The 13,404-nt window shown below is 39.7% G+C and overlaps 1 pseudogene; it reads left to right on the top strand.

The window, feature by feature from the left end:
* The first annotated feature begins 4,013 nt into the window (after positions 1–4,013).
* Positions 4,014–4,942, top strand: LOC148788714 (secreted RxLR effector protein 161 pseudogene; annotated as a pseudogene).
* Positions 4,943–13,404: the final 8,462 nt, after the last annotated feature.

The raw sequence follows: 13,404 nt of genomic DNA, 5'->3' as shown, positions 1-13,404 counted from the left end.
CGACCCGTTAACAGGTTTGACCCGTCTGCCCTACTACTTAAATCTATTTCTATCAAACCCTAATTCATTTCCCCTTTCTCTCACCCGACTGCTTCTCTTCTTCTTATGCACTATGACTTTCTGGGTTCTTCACTGACCCTTTGGTTTCTGCTTTTGCTCTTTCTCCAAAAATGGCCGTTTACTCGCCATCAATGAACAACCTCTTTAAATGGCTGGTCCATTGCGGCTCTTGGGAAACAAGCTGACAATGTTCTTCTTCTTCCTACCTCCATTCCCTGAAACCCTGAAAGCCTTAGTGGCAAAACTTGTGTGGTTCGAATAAAAGCCTTTGTGGCAATTTTTCCTTTGTGGATCTAAGGTAGAACCTCTGTGGTTCTTACTGCCTTTGTGGCTTGTGTGATTCTGAGCAATCGGTAAAGGTTCATAACCTTTGGCCTTGAGTAGGATTTGGGTTTTATTAGGCTCCTGAGCCTCACAGTTTTTATGTCTTCTGTTTCAGTGATACTATTGTTCCCAGGTTCATTCATTGTATTAGTTTTTATATTACTTAGATTACTTGTAATTTGTTTTAAGAAGGCCTGTAATCTATTTTAATTTACTGTATTTTTTGTAAAACGCCGGAGACCGATCCACTCCTTACAGTGGTATCAGAGCATCCAGGGTGAGTCTCTGGCCTAAAAAGGCCATATACGGTAATATTGCTTCAACCTAAACTCATTTAATTCTAGTCTCAGAACCCCAAACCCTTGTTGTTTACCTCCCTTGGCCGGGCTCTTGAAGCCGTCGGGTATCTGGTGGAGGGGCAGTTAAGGCCCCTGCACATATATACTGTGATTGGGATATTTTCTGTTAATATCTGTTCTTGCTATTATCTTGTAAATTGTGAATACTCTGTGCTGAAATTATCACTGTGAAACTTGTTGTTTTCTATTAAAATGTCTGGTTATAACTTGCAACCCTTCGATGGAAAATCTAATTTTTCTATTTGGCAACAAAAAATGAAAGGCATTCTAATACAACAAAAGGTTTTTAAAGCAATCGATGGAAAATATTCTGAAACAGTTTCTGAAGAAAAACGGCTTGAAAATGATGAGTATGCTTACAGTTCTATTATCTTAAATTTATCTGATTTTGTAATAAGAAAAGTTGAAAAACAAAATACTCCTAAGGAATTATGGAATAAACTGAAAGAATTATATATCGAAACTTCTCTCCCTAGTAAATTGTTCCTTTTAGAAAATTTTTTCAGATATAAGCTTGATCTTTCTAAAAATATTGAAGAAAACATTGATGATTTTACAAAACTAATACAAGATATTAAACTTACTGGGGATAAAAATATTGATGATTATACACCTATAGTTTTATTAAATGCTATACCTGAGTCTTATGGTGATGTTAAGGCAGCTATTAAATATGGTCGTGATAGTGTAACTTTAGAAACTGTTATTAGTGGTTTAAAATCGAAAGAAATGGATTTAAAAACAAATGCTCCTAGTACTAGTAACAATGAAGTAAACTTTGTAAGAGGAAGACCTAAGTCTAGGAGTAATGATAATAATAAAAACTATAAGTTTAGAAAACACAGTAAAAGCCATAGTAGAAGCAGGGGTAGAAGTCCTTCTAGGAATAAGTACTATAACAACAAAGGAAATGATGATAAAAACACTAAAAAGGATTACAAGTGTTATAACTGTGGGGGAAGAGGACACTTTATAAAAGATTGTAAGAAACCAAAGAAAAATAATCAAAATGATTCTGCTAATGTTTCTGAAGAAACCTCTGATGAAGTATACATGGTTTCTGACATTAATTTTGTTGATAATTCAAATAAATTTGAATGGCTTATTGATTCAGGATGTACATTTCATATGACTCCTTATAAAGATATTTTGATGAACTTTAAAACAGAAAAATTAGGTTCTGTTTCTATGGCAAATTAGAAACTATGTGATGTTCTTGATTTTGGGGATGTTTTTCTGAAATTTGAAAATGGTTTTAAACTTACCCTTAAAGGTGTTAGATATGTACCTGACCTTGCCCATAATCTGTTATCATGTTCAGCCCTATAAGAGGATGGGTTGGAAGGGAGATGGGGTAAAGGGATAATGAAAATCACCAAAGGGTCCTTAACCATTTTTAAGGCAGAAAAGAAAAGAAACATGTATCTTTGTAAAGTGCAATATGACTTATTTTTTGGAAATGTGTCTGAAAATAATAAATCTGATTTGTGGCATAAGAGACTAGGCCACATAAGTTTAAAAGGTCTTGAATTGTTGAATAAAAATGGTTTTCTGCACGATAAACCTGCCACGTTGAATTTTTGTGATGATTGCATTCTAGAAAAACAGCATAAAGTCAGTTTTCCTACTTCCTCATACCCTGTCCCCACTTCTTCAAAATGCATATTAGATTATGTGCATGCAGATGTATGGGGTCCTGCAAATGTTGAAACACATGGTGCCAATAAATACTTTCTTTCAATTATAGATAACTATTCTAGGAAAGTCTTTGTTTTCCTTATGAAACAGAAATCTGATGTTTTTGAAAAGTTTCAGAATTGGAAAAGTTTAGTTTTAAATCAAACTGGTCATAAGCTTAAAGCTTTAAGGACTGACAATGGTTTAGAATTCTGCAACAAACAATTCTCTGAACTTTGTGATAAGTATGGCATAAAAAGACATAAAACTACACCCTACACTCAACAGAATTGTGTAGCAGAAAGGATGAATAGAACCTTACTTAACAAAGTTAGGTGTCTTTTAATTAGTTCAGGTTTACCAAAAATATTTTGGGGTGAAGCACTTTTAACTGCTGCTTATCTAATAAATAGATCACCATCTGTGCCTTTGTTTGGAAATATTCCTGAAAAATTATGGTCAAATTCTGATGTTGATTTCTCTTCTCTTCGTATTTTTTGGATGTTCTGCTTTTTGCCTTGTTAATGGTGATAAATTAGATCCTAGGTCCCAAAAATGTGTATTTATTGGTTATCAAATAGGTGTTAAAGGGTATAGATTATGGTTGAGAAACCAACCTGGTTTTAAAGTAGTTGTTAGCAGAGATGTCATTTTTAATGAATTTGAAATGCCTTGTCTGAAAATTACTTCTAAAACCACTGAAAACTATAACATTGAAAATACCTTTAATAAGGTGGAACCTAATAACCTAGATAACCAACAAGGGGAAGAAATAGAAGAAAGAGAAGAAAATCAAGTAGATAATAATGAAGAAATAGAAAATGAAAATCCTGAAAATACCTATCAACTTGTAAGAGATAGGGAACTTAGGGAACGTAGAATCCCTACTAGGCTTAGAGACTATCACTTAGCTTTGAATACTGAAAATATTGAACCAAATACTTATGAAGAAACTATAGAAAGTCCATATTCAAAAGAATGGTTGTCTGCTATGCATGATGAACTTAAACCCTTAAAAGAAAATAAAACTTGGGTTTTAGTCCCTAAACCTAAAAATGCTTCTGTGATTGACTGCAAATGGATTTTCAAAGTACAAGAAGATAATAACAAAAGATTTAAGGCAAGACTAGTAGCTAAAGGCTTTACACAAAAAGAAGGAATAGACTATGAAATTTTCTCACCTATAGTCAAGTTTACTACTGTAAAAATCTTGCTTGCTTTAGTTGCTCAATTTAATTGGGAACTTAACCAGATGGATGTAAAAACTGCTTTTTCTGCATGGAAATCTTGATGAACAGATTTATATGTCTCAACCTTATGGATTTGTTGATAAGAAAAATCCTAACCTTGTTTGTTTGCTTAAAAAAATCTTTATATGGTCTTAAGCAGTCTCCTAGACAATGGAATAAAAAGTTTGATCAATTTATGCATTATTTAAAATTCAAAAACAGTGCATATGATCCCTGTTTGTATTTCAAGTATGTCAATAATGTGCATATATTTCTTGTTCTATATGTGGATGACATGTTAATTGCCAGTTCTAGTCTTAGCATGATTAAAGACTTATAGAAAAATCTGTGCAAAACTTTTGAAATGAAAGATCTTGGAGATGCCAAAAAGATACTTGGAATGAACATTGAAAGAAATAGGACTAGTTCAACCATTTTCTTAAATCAAACATCTTACATTCAAAGTATTCTTGAAAAGTTTTCAATGTCAACTTCTAAACCTTCTTCTGTGCCACTTGCTGCTCATTTTCAGTTAAGTAAGGATCAGTGTCCTAAAACTGACACTGAAAAAGATAAAATGAAAAATGTGCCTTATTCCAATGCTATTGGTTCTGTTATGTATTTGATGGTTAGTATTAGACCTGATATAGCATACTCTGTTAGTTGCCTAAGTAGATATATGTCAAACCCTGGTTCTTCCCACTGGGAAGCTTTAAAATGGCTTTTAAGATATTTAAACGATACTAAGAAACTTGGCATAACCTTTTCAAAAAGTCCTAATGGTGCAAAACTTGTTGGATATGTGGATTTTAACTATGCAAATGATAGGGACAATAGAAAATCTACCACTTCATACATTTTTACACTATGTGATGCTTGCATAAGTTGGAAGTCTCAACTTCAAAACATTGTAGCACTTTCAACTATAGAAGCTGAATATATTGCCACTACTGAGGCAATAAAGGAAGCTATCTGGTTAAAAGAATTACTTTCTGAAATTGGTTTTTTAAAGAAAAAACTCACTTTTTTCTCTGATAGTCAGTCAAGCATTCAACTTTGCAAAAATCCAGTTTTTCATTATAGAACTACGCATATAGATGTAAGGTATCATTTCATTCAGGATGTAATAAATAAAGGTTTAATAAATCTTGAGAAGATTAAATCTGCTGATAATCCTGCAGATATGGCACTAAATGTTTGTCTTTGGAAAAATTTAAAATCTGTCTTGATATACTTAATCTGTGAACTGTTATTCTGTAACCAGTTTTTCTGTTTTGCAGGTACTATCCTTAAGGTAATGATGATAGCCTAAAAACCCACCATCTTGGTTTGGACCAAGGTGGAAATTATTGGAATTTTTTGGCCCAAACCAAAGGAATGGGCCTTTACTTGGGACGGCCAAATCACACTTGGCCCAATGGGCTACCTAATCCACTAACCCGACCCGTTAACAGGTTTGACCCGTCTGCCTTACTAGTTAAACCTATTTCTATCAAACCCTAATTCATTTCCCCTTTCTCTCACCCGACTGCTTCTCTTCTTCTTCTGCACTCTGACTTTTTGGGTTCTTCACTGATCCTTTGATTTCTGCTTTTGCTCCTTCTCCAAAAATAGCCGTTTACTCGCCATCAATGAACAGTCTCTTTAAATGGCTGGTCCACTGCGGCTCTTGGGAAACAAGCTGACAATATTCTTCTTCTTCCTATCTCCATTCTCTGAAACCCTAAAAGCCTTAGTGACAGAACCTGTGTGGTTCGAATAAAAGCCTTTGTGGCAATTTTTCCTTTGTGGATCTAAGGTAGAACCTCTGTGGTTCTTATTGCCTTTGTGGCTTGTGTGATTCTAAGCAACCGGTAAAGGTTCCTAACCTTTGGCCTTGAGTAGGCTTTGGGTTTTATTAGGCTCCTGAGCCTCACAGTGTTTATGTCTTCTGTTTCACTGATACTATTGTTCCCAGGTTCATTCATTGTATTAGTTTTTATATTCCTTAGATTACTTGTACTTTATTTTAAAAAGGCCTGTAATCTATTTTAAGTTTCTGTATTTTTTGTAACACGCCGGAGACCGATCCACTCCTTACAATTGTTCGGTTAACGAGACTCATATTTAACATACTTCGATCATGCAATGCTTTAAGCATTATTACTTCAACAACAAATTTGTAGCTATTGGGAATTTATTCTCACAGTAAGCCCACAAAGTAAAATCAATTATTTCAGTGTAATACAAATCAATATAACAATGATTACAGTTTAATAGGAACAGTGAGAAAAAATAACAATGATAAGTAATTTTGGCTTAAGGAGCTGGATCTGATGGGAAAGCCACAGCCACAAAGGCCGGCAACCCAACCACCGGTTGCTCAAATCCACCAAGAAAAAATAACCACCAAGGCTAACCCACGCCACCAAGGCACCATTAAATCACTCAGGTTCACCTATCTCTTTCATTTTTTTCGCACTTATTTCTCTCCTCTTTTTCTTCCAGAAGGTAGTGAATAAATAGAGAGAAACCATAGATGATAGCGGAAAAAATTAAGAAAGTGGGGAGAAGACGAGGAGAGAATAAATTCGGCAAAGGGTTTAGTTATCTAAAGATGGAAACCAGTTTGGGTAATGGGTAGATTGGGTCGATGGGTCGGGTCATGTCTTCCAAGTGGTGGGTTGAGACTGTGGGCTTGGGCCTACCAAATTTGGTCTTGGGCCAATTTTCAAACAGTAGCTTTGCATCTACCAATTTTGCTCAAGTTCAACTATTAGGATGGATAATCTCGTATGCACACAAACACATACCATCACACACACAGATATATAGAAAACTGTAATATTTTCAATGAAAGGCAAAATGCTTTTTTAGTTCCATAAAATAAATGTAGGATTTTTTTTTGTACTACAATTATGACAGATGTTGTTTTTAGTCCTATAAAACTCATGATTACGCATTTTTAATCCCAAAAAGTCACGTGTGTTGTGATTTTGGGACTAAAAATGTACTGTGGTTTAATTTGGGACTAAAAAGTCTTAAAATCACACTTTTTGGGACTAAAAAGGTGTAACTTTAAGTTTTATGGGACTAAAAGTGACATACCATAGTTATGGTACTAAAAAAAAATTTATCCTTATTTTATCGGACTAAAAAAATATTTTGCGGGTCAATGAAATATATGATGAAAATTATTGTATCCAAAGAATAACAAGCGATCGCGACTTATTATTTCATTTTATCAACTTTTAAGAGATCATCATAATAAATTCCAAATATTTTGGTTAATGTATATCTAATTTCTTTTTAGATGATGGTTCCCTATTTTTTAATTAGTGCAGTGAATGTATATCAACTTTTTAGAGATCAATCATAACAATATTTTAATATTTTTAAAAAAATAATATATATATATATAGCTTTTAATTATTTATATGTTGCTCCCTGCCCGGGCCTCTCACGAGGCGCCTATCACACAGCGCGTCGTGTGGCTAGTAGTCCGCTGACTACGTCCGCCAATACCTCCGCTCGGCACAATGCAGCGCGCCGAATATATCAGAGTCGGGAGGAACAAATCACAAAACCGTAAATTGCACACACGAATTCAGAAAACCAGATTGCATTGAACTGAAAAGTGCGTATACAATGATCAACGATGCTAGAGCAAGGGGTTCGCCTTGAGGGGGACTCCAACACGTCACTAAACCAAGCTTCTTGAACTCATTCGCCCCTATAATAGGCTTAAAAAAATAAATCTTATCGTCTACACTAGACACTAGAAAAGCTGAAATTTGCAACTCAAGAGGCGTAACGTCCCCTTGAGGAATCTAAACAACAGAAGGTAAATAACAAAGCAATAAAAGGCCTACACCTAGGACTCTAACACTTAGTTGGATGTCCGTCGTCTGTCGATGAAGGCTGAGTGGTCGGCCATGTAGAACGGTTGAGTGGCCGAAGTGCGCGTCACGGGGCCTAGTGAATGGGCAGCCCGTGACATTCTCCCCCACCTGAGATAGCGACGTCCCCAGCGCTACGGAAGCATGGTACGCTTCGACAAGAGGTAGAAACGCCTTTAGGTTTGTCACTCGCTCCCAAGTGTTCTCCTTGCTGCTGCATCCCCTCCATTTCACCAAGTACTCTGTGTGGTCTTTCTTCGCGGTACTCGTCACTCGGTGATCTAGGATTGCTTCAGCCACCTTCTCCTTCGTCTTCTTCAATTCGAGTTGTGGGCGGCTGGATTGATTGCGGGTATCGTCTTCCTTGTCTACTGAATACTTCTTCAATTGGCTGACATGGAAAACGTTGTGGATCTTCCACCACGGCGGCAACTCCACCTTGTACGCCACCGTCCCAATACGCCTAAGGACAGGCAAAGGACCAACATATTTCTACATCAACCGAGGATCTCTCCACCATGATGACTTTGAGAATTTCGGATTCGGGACCTTCACCAGCACCAGGTCTCCCGCATTGAACTCAATGAAGCGGCGATTCTGATCTGCATACTTCTTCATCCGCTTCTGAGCTGTCTCCAGGCAACTTCTAACGATATCAACATTCTTCTTCCACTCCTGGGAGAAACTTCGAGTAAGAGGGGATCTCACACTTTGTGGGATGTCAAGAGTGTGAGGAAGGAGCGGCTGCTGCCCAGTAACGATTTTAAAAGCGCTCTTGTTGGTGGTGGAAGAGCTCTTTTGAACATTGAAATATAGCTGAGCGACATCTAAGAGCTTCACCCAATCCTTCTGCGTACCTCGCACAAAGTGCCGAAGGTAGTCCTCCAACGTAGAATTAAAGCGTTCTGTCTGACCATCGGACTGTGGATGATAGCTCGAGCTCATGGAACGTGTGGACCCGAGAAGTTTGAACAACTCGGTCCGGAAGATGCCAGTGAATCGGGAGTCACGATCACTGACAATATCTTTTGGCAGTCCCCAATGCTTAACGATGTGCTTGAAAAAGAGATGAGATGTCCCTTCTACTGTAACGTGTTTGGGTGCTGCGATAAATGTAGCATATTTTGACAAACAATCTACCACGACGATGATAGAGCCTAAGTTCTCGACCTTAGGCAATCCAGAGATGTAATCCATGGAGACGCTCTCCCATGGACGCTTTGGGATGGGAAGTGGTTGCAGCAAACCGACCTTCTTCTGATGGTCTGCCTTGTCCTGCTGACAAATCAAACAAGTGCGGACATGCGTCTCGACATCGTCCCGCATCTGTGGCCAATGATAGGCCCTCCGCACCGAAGCAAACGTGCGCTCCTGTCCTTGGTGTCCCGCCCAAAGTGTGTCGTGGCATTCGAAAAGAAGTGATTTCCGTAGGTCCCCGCCTCTCGGAATATATACGCGGTTTCCCTTGGTCATCAACAATCCATCCTCGATCCAAAAGTGTCGAGCCTTGCCCTGCTCGACAAGCCGAATCAGGCGTCGCGCCGCGGGATCTCTCGGTAGTAACTCCCGCACCTAATCCTTCGTAGAGATAGCAGCCGCGCTAGAAGAGGGCGCTGCTATCGACTCCAAGTTCGCCAAGTCCGCCCTGCGGCTCAGGTGTCTGCTGGCTGCTTCCTAAGCTCCACAAGCTTAGGCTGCGACATCTTGTACGGTGCCCTGGCGGGCGGTCTCGTGCCAGACCCCAACTTAATCTCGTGATCCACTGCCCTCTTCGGTGGTAGCTTCCGAGGCAGCTCGTCTGGCATCACGTCTTCAGACTCCCCCAACAGTTTCTTACTACCGCCCGGGGTGGGCCCTGACACCTCTTCCATCTCCTCAAAACAAAGGGTACCCAAGTAGGAGATCTCATCCTACTTGCGCCCCTTCTCAAACTGCATGGCCGACAAGTTCTTCTCTCCTGTACGTCCGGCCAAGGCAGGGATGACACACGGCTTCGCTCCCAACATCATCAGCGAATCGGCATGAGGTAAGACAGCAGTGCATGTATCCCGTAGAAATTCAAGCCCAAGGATAAGCTTGAAGTCGTCCATTGCCACAACAGAAAGATTGGTCTTGCCCTCATAAGCACCAACCTTAATCAGCACAGACTTGGCTACACCGGCAATGGGTTGTGCAGCCGAGTTGATCGCCTTCACACGCCCAACTCCCTTCTCCAGCACGAGCCTGAGTCTCGCCACTTCGGCGCTCGCAAGGTAGTTGTCAGAGGCTCCAGTGTCGATCATGGCTCGAATCGGCTTGCCATGAATCTTCACATCAACGAACATCAACCCTTTCTTCCGAGGAATCCGGGGCTGAACTTCTTCTTCTTTCTTTTCCGGCTGTTCCACAGTAAGAGCCGGGACAGTCTTCTTCGCAAGGGGTGGCACAACTCTCTTCGCCGCTACCATAGAGACTGTGTTGCACCATTGGGATACGGCCCCGAAATTGTCCTCATCCTCCTCCATGCCATTCTCGCCACCTGCCTCTGCTTGTGGCTCCACACTCCTTGAGGATGACGCATTGTCGGCAAAGGTCGTTGCCAATGCATTCAACACCCGTCTCTTCGGACAGTCGCGATACCCATGCGGACCATCGCAGAAGAAACACCCTCTCCTCCTCTCGGGTGCTCCCTGCCTGTTCTCCTGGGGCCTGTTCCTGTCTGAACCGCTCTGTGAGCCATTCTGAGCATGGGGTTTCTGGTCTCCCCCACCTCTGTTGAAGATATTCCTGAATGATTTCATCCCATTCGACTTATTCTGTGCAGGACCAGACGTCGCCTGCCTATCCTTCCGAGTCTCTTGGTTGAAATCTGCCAGGCGCTCGGCCGCTATAATAGCCGAACTCAAATCAGTCACTCGTTGCCTCTGCAACTCATTTCTCGCCCATTGTTTCAAGCCTTCCATGAAAGTGAACAGCTTGTCTGCCTCCGACATATCTCGGATGTTCAGCATCAGCGCTGAGAAAGCTTTCACATATTCCCGCACGGAACCTGTATGCTCAAGCTTTCGCAATGCCCTCCTGGCATTGTACTCCACATTCTCGGGGAAGAACTGCTCTCTGATCGCCTCCCGTAGAAGAGCCCACGTATCAAGCTGTATTTGATGTGCCTGGATCTCCGCAAACTTGGTACGCCACCACAGCTTTGCGTCCCCAGTCAGGTACATGGTCGCAGTCCAACCTTCCTTGCCTTGTCCCGCACGTCTGCCGTAAGGAAGTACTGTTCCATGTCGAAGAGGAAGTTCTCGACCTCCTTCCCATCACGCTCACCGCTATAGGCCTTCGGTTCTGGTATTCGAAGCCTAGCACCGGGGTCGTGAGCAACCATAGGCGTGCTACCCACTGCACGCTGGAGCAGCCCAATCTGAATGGACATCTGCTCCATGTCACGCTGCATATCGGCAATGCTGTCGTTTCCGAATACGCCAGCCATCTCCTCAATCACCTGCCGACATTCGTCCAACTCCGAATTCAGCACCGTGATCTCAGATTCTAGGGAAGAGACCTTCTCCTCCAATTCCGCCAACCGGGAGTGTCCGTCCTCCGGGTTCTCAGCTCTCTCGCTGGTAGAAGCTGCGGCATGTCGCGGGCTTTCCGGATCTTGCCCCGATGCCTTCGCAGCAGTAGCAGTCGTACGCCTCGGCCCCATCGTGGCACGAGGCTCTGATACCACCTCTCACGAGGCGCCTATCACACAGCGCGTCGTGTGGCTAGTAGTCCGCTGACTACGTCCGCCAATACCTCCGCTCGACACAATGCAGCGCGCCGAATATATCAGAGTCGGGAGGAACAAATCACAAAACCGTAAATTGCACACGCGAATTCAGAAAACCAGATTGCATTGAACTGAAAAGTGCGTATACAATGATCAACGATGCTAGAGCAAGGGGTTCGCCTTGAGGGGGACTCCAACACGTCACTAAACCAAGCTTCTTGAACTCATTCCCCCCTGTAATAGGCTTAAAAAAATAAATTCTATCGTCTGCACTAGACACTAGAAAAGTTGAAATTTGCAACTCAAGAGGCGTAACGTCCCCTTGAGGAATCTAAACAACAGAAGGTAAATAACAAAGCAATAAAAGGCCTACACCTAGGACTCTAAGACTTAGTTGGATGTCCATCGTCTGTCGATGAAGGCTGAGTGGTCGGCCATGTAGAACGGTTGAGTGGCCGAAGTGCGCGTCACGGGGCCTAGTGAATGGGCAGCCCGTGACACCGGGCTGCCCCCAAGTTATTTTAGTTGACCGAATAAGGTGGCAATATTAATTCAATGTATAGATATAATTTTAATCAATTTACCCCAGAATCCAAAATGAAATAAGAGTAAATCAGTAAGCCAAGGAATGTATTAATTAATTTTAAACACACACATATCATTCTCCATCAGAAATGCAAAATTCAATTACTGTAACATGCTAATTATTTTATCTAGGCACAAGACTTGCCCAATTATTTGTAATTCAAATACACCTTTCTTCTTGTCAAACTCAATTCCAACACACACACACAAACACTCACACTAAGAAAATATTGCAAGAGAGAAACAGAAATGAAAGGGAAAGGTGTTGTCATTGTAATAGCGACACTAACGGTTATGGCAACCGTCGTTCTTGCAACCTCTGATTCCATGAAATCGAGTAAGGCGTCGTCACACAACGATTGCTACTTGAGATGCGCCAGAGGCTGCATGTCCGTGCCGGTGAATCCTGGATGTTTAATGGGTTGTGAAACTTTGTGTAAAGATTGTCCACCAAAATGCGAACACAAGATGCAGGTTTCATCTTTGTCGTACTATTGTAATGTTGGATGTTCCGTCAGCAAATGTGCCAAAATCAAAGGTTTTTACTATATATATATATATATGTGCGCGCTAAGTACGCTAATTATTTCATTTATATATACCGTGTATGGTTTAATTAATTTGTGTAGTGATATGTAATTATATTTCTTTCAACAGATACAGACGCACTGCTAAGCTGCTTGGGCTATTGCTCCGACATTTATTGCAAGATTTGAAGGCCAATGCATGACGCATGATGTTATTTAGTACTTATATTATATACATGTCGTATCTTACATAGCGTATATATTTGTTGTGGTTATTCGAGAGAAAATTAATACTGATGAACCTATGCATTTTCCTTGATAAATTCAAATTTTAGACAACATTTTAGATTTCCTATGTATTTGGATTTTGAGGGAATGATTTGAATGTTCTTGTAATTAAGATAATTAATCATAGTTAAATGTTATATTTATTTTTGTATAATAAATTTAAAGAATTTATTATAATTTCAATCTATATATAAATCCAAACGTAATCTTAATGAATTCAGAGACACAGATGCTTCCCATGTATTATCATATACATGCATGGGGTTAAACTTACATATATGATCTCAACAAAGTTAGATGAATATGTAAAATTTCTTTCAATCATAAAAAAAAAAAATAATATATTCATGAACTCATGAAATAAAATATTAATAATATAAAAATTAAAAACAATAGGAGAAATTTTTTTCCATACCTTGGATTATGAAAGTCTTTTGTATTCATATCTCGTCTATAATAAAGATTTATCACATTTAAATTTTGAAAAATAAGAAAAGTGTAAAATATCTTACGCTTTTGTTAGAAAACACATCATTCTTTTTTTATTACGCGTTGTTAAAATATTTGGACAATGCATAAATTTTGAAAACTTAATACTGAAAGTTTGAAAAATCATAAAGGTGGAGTTTGAAAATTAAGAAAATTAGTATTTAATATTCTCTATAAATATGAAACAACCAATTACCATAATTTAAAACAATAGAAAATCGAAATTCTAAAAATTTA

Source organism: Sesamum indicum, linkage group LG3, assembly GCF_026168435.1.
Source record: "Sesamum indicum cultivar Baizhima isolate 11 linkage group LG3, ASM2616843v1, whole genome shotgun sequence".
Taxonomy (NCBI): Eukaryota; Viridiplantae; Streptophyta; class Magnoliopsida; order Lamiales; family Pedaliaceae; genus Sesamum; species Sesamum indicum.
Note: the sequence above shows the minus strand (reverse complement) of the source record. Positions and strands in the feature narration are given on the sequence as shown.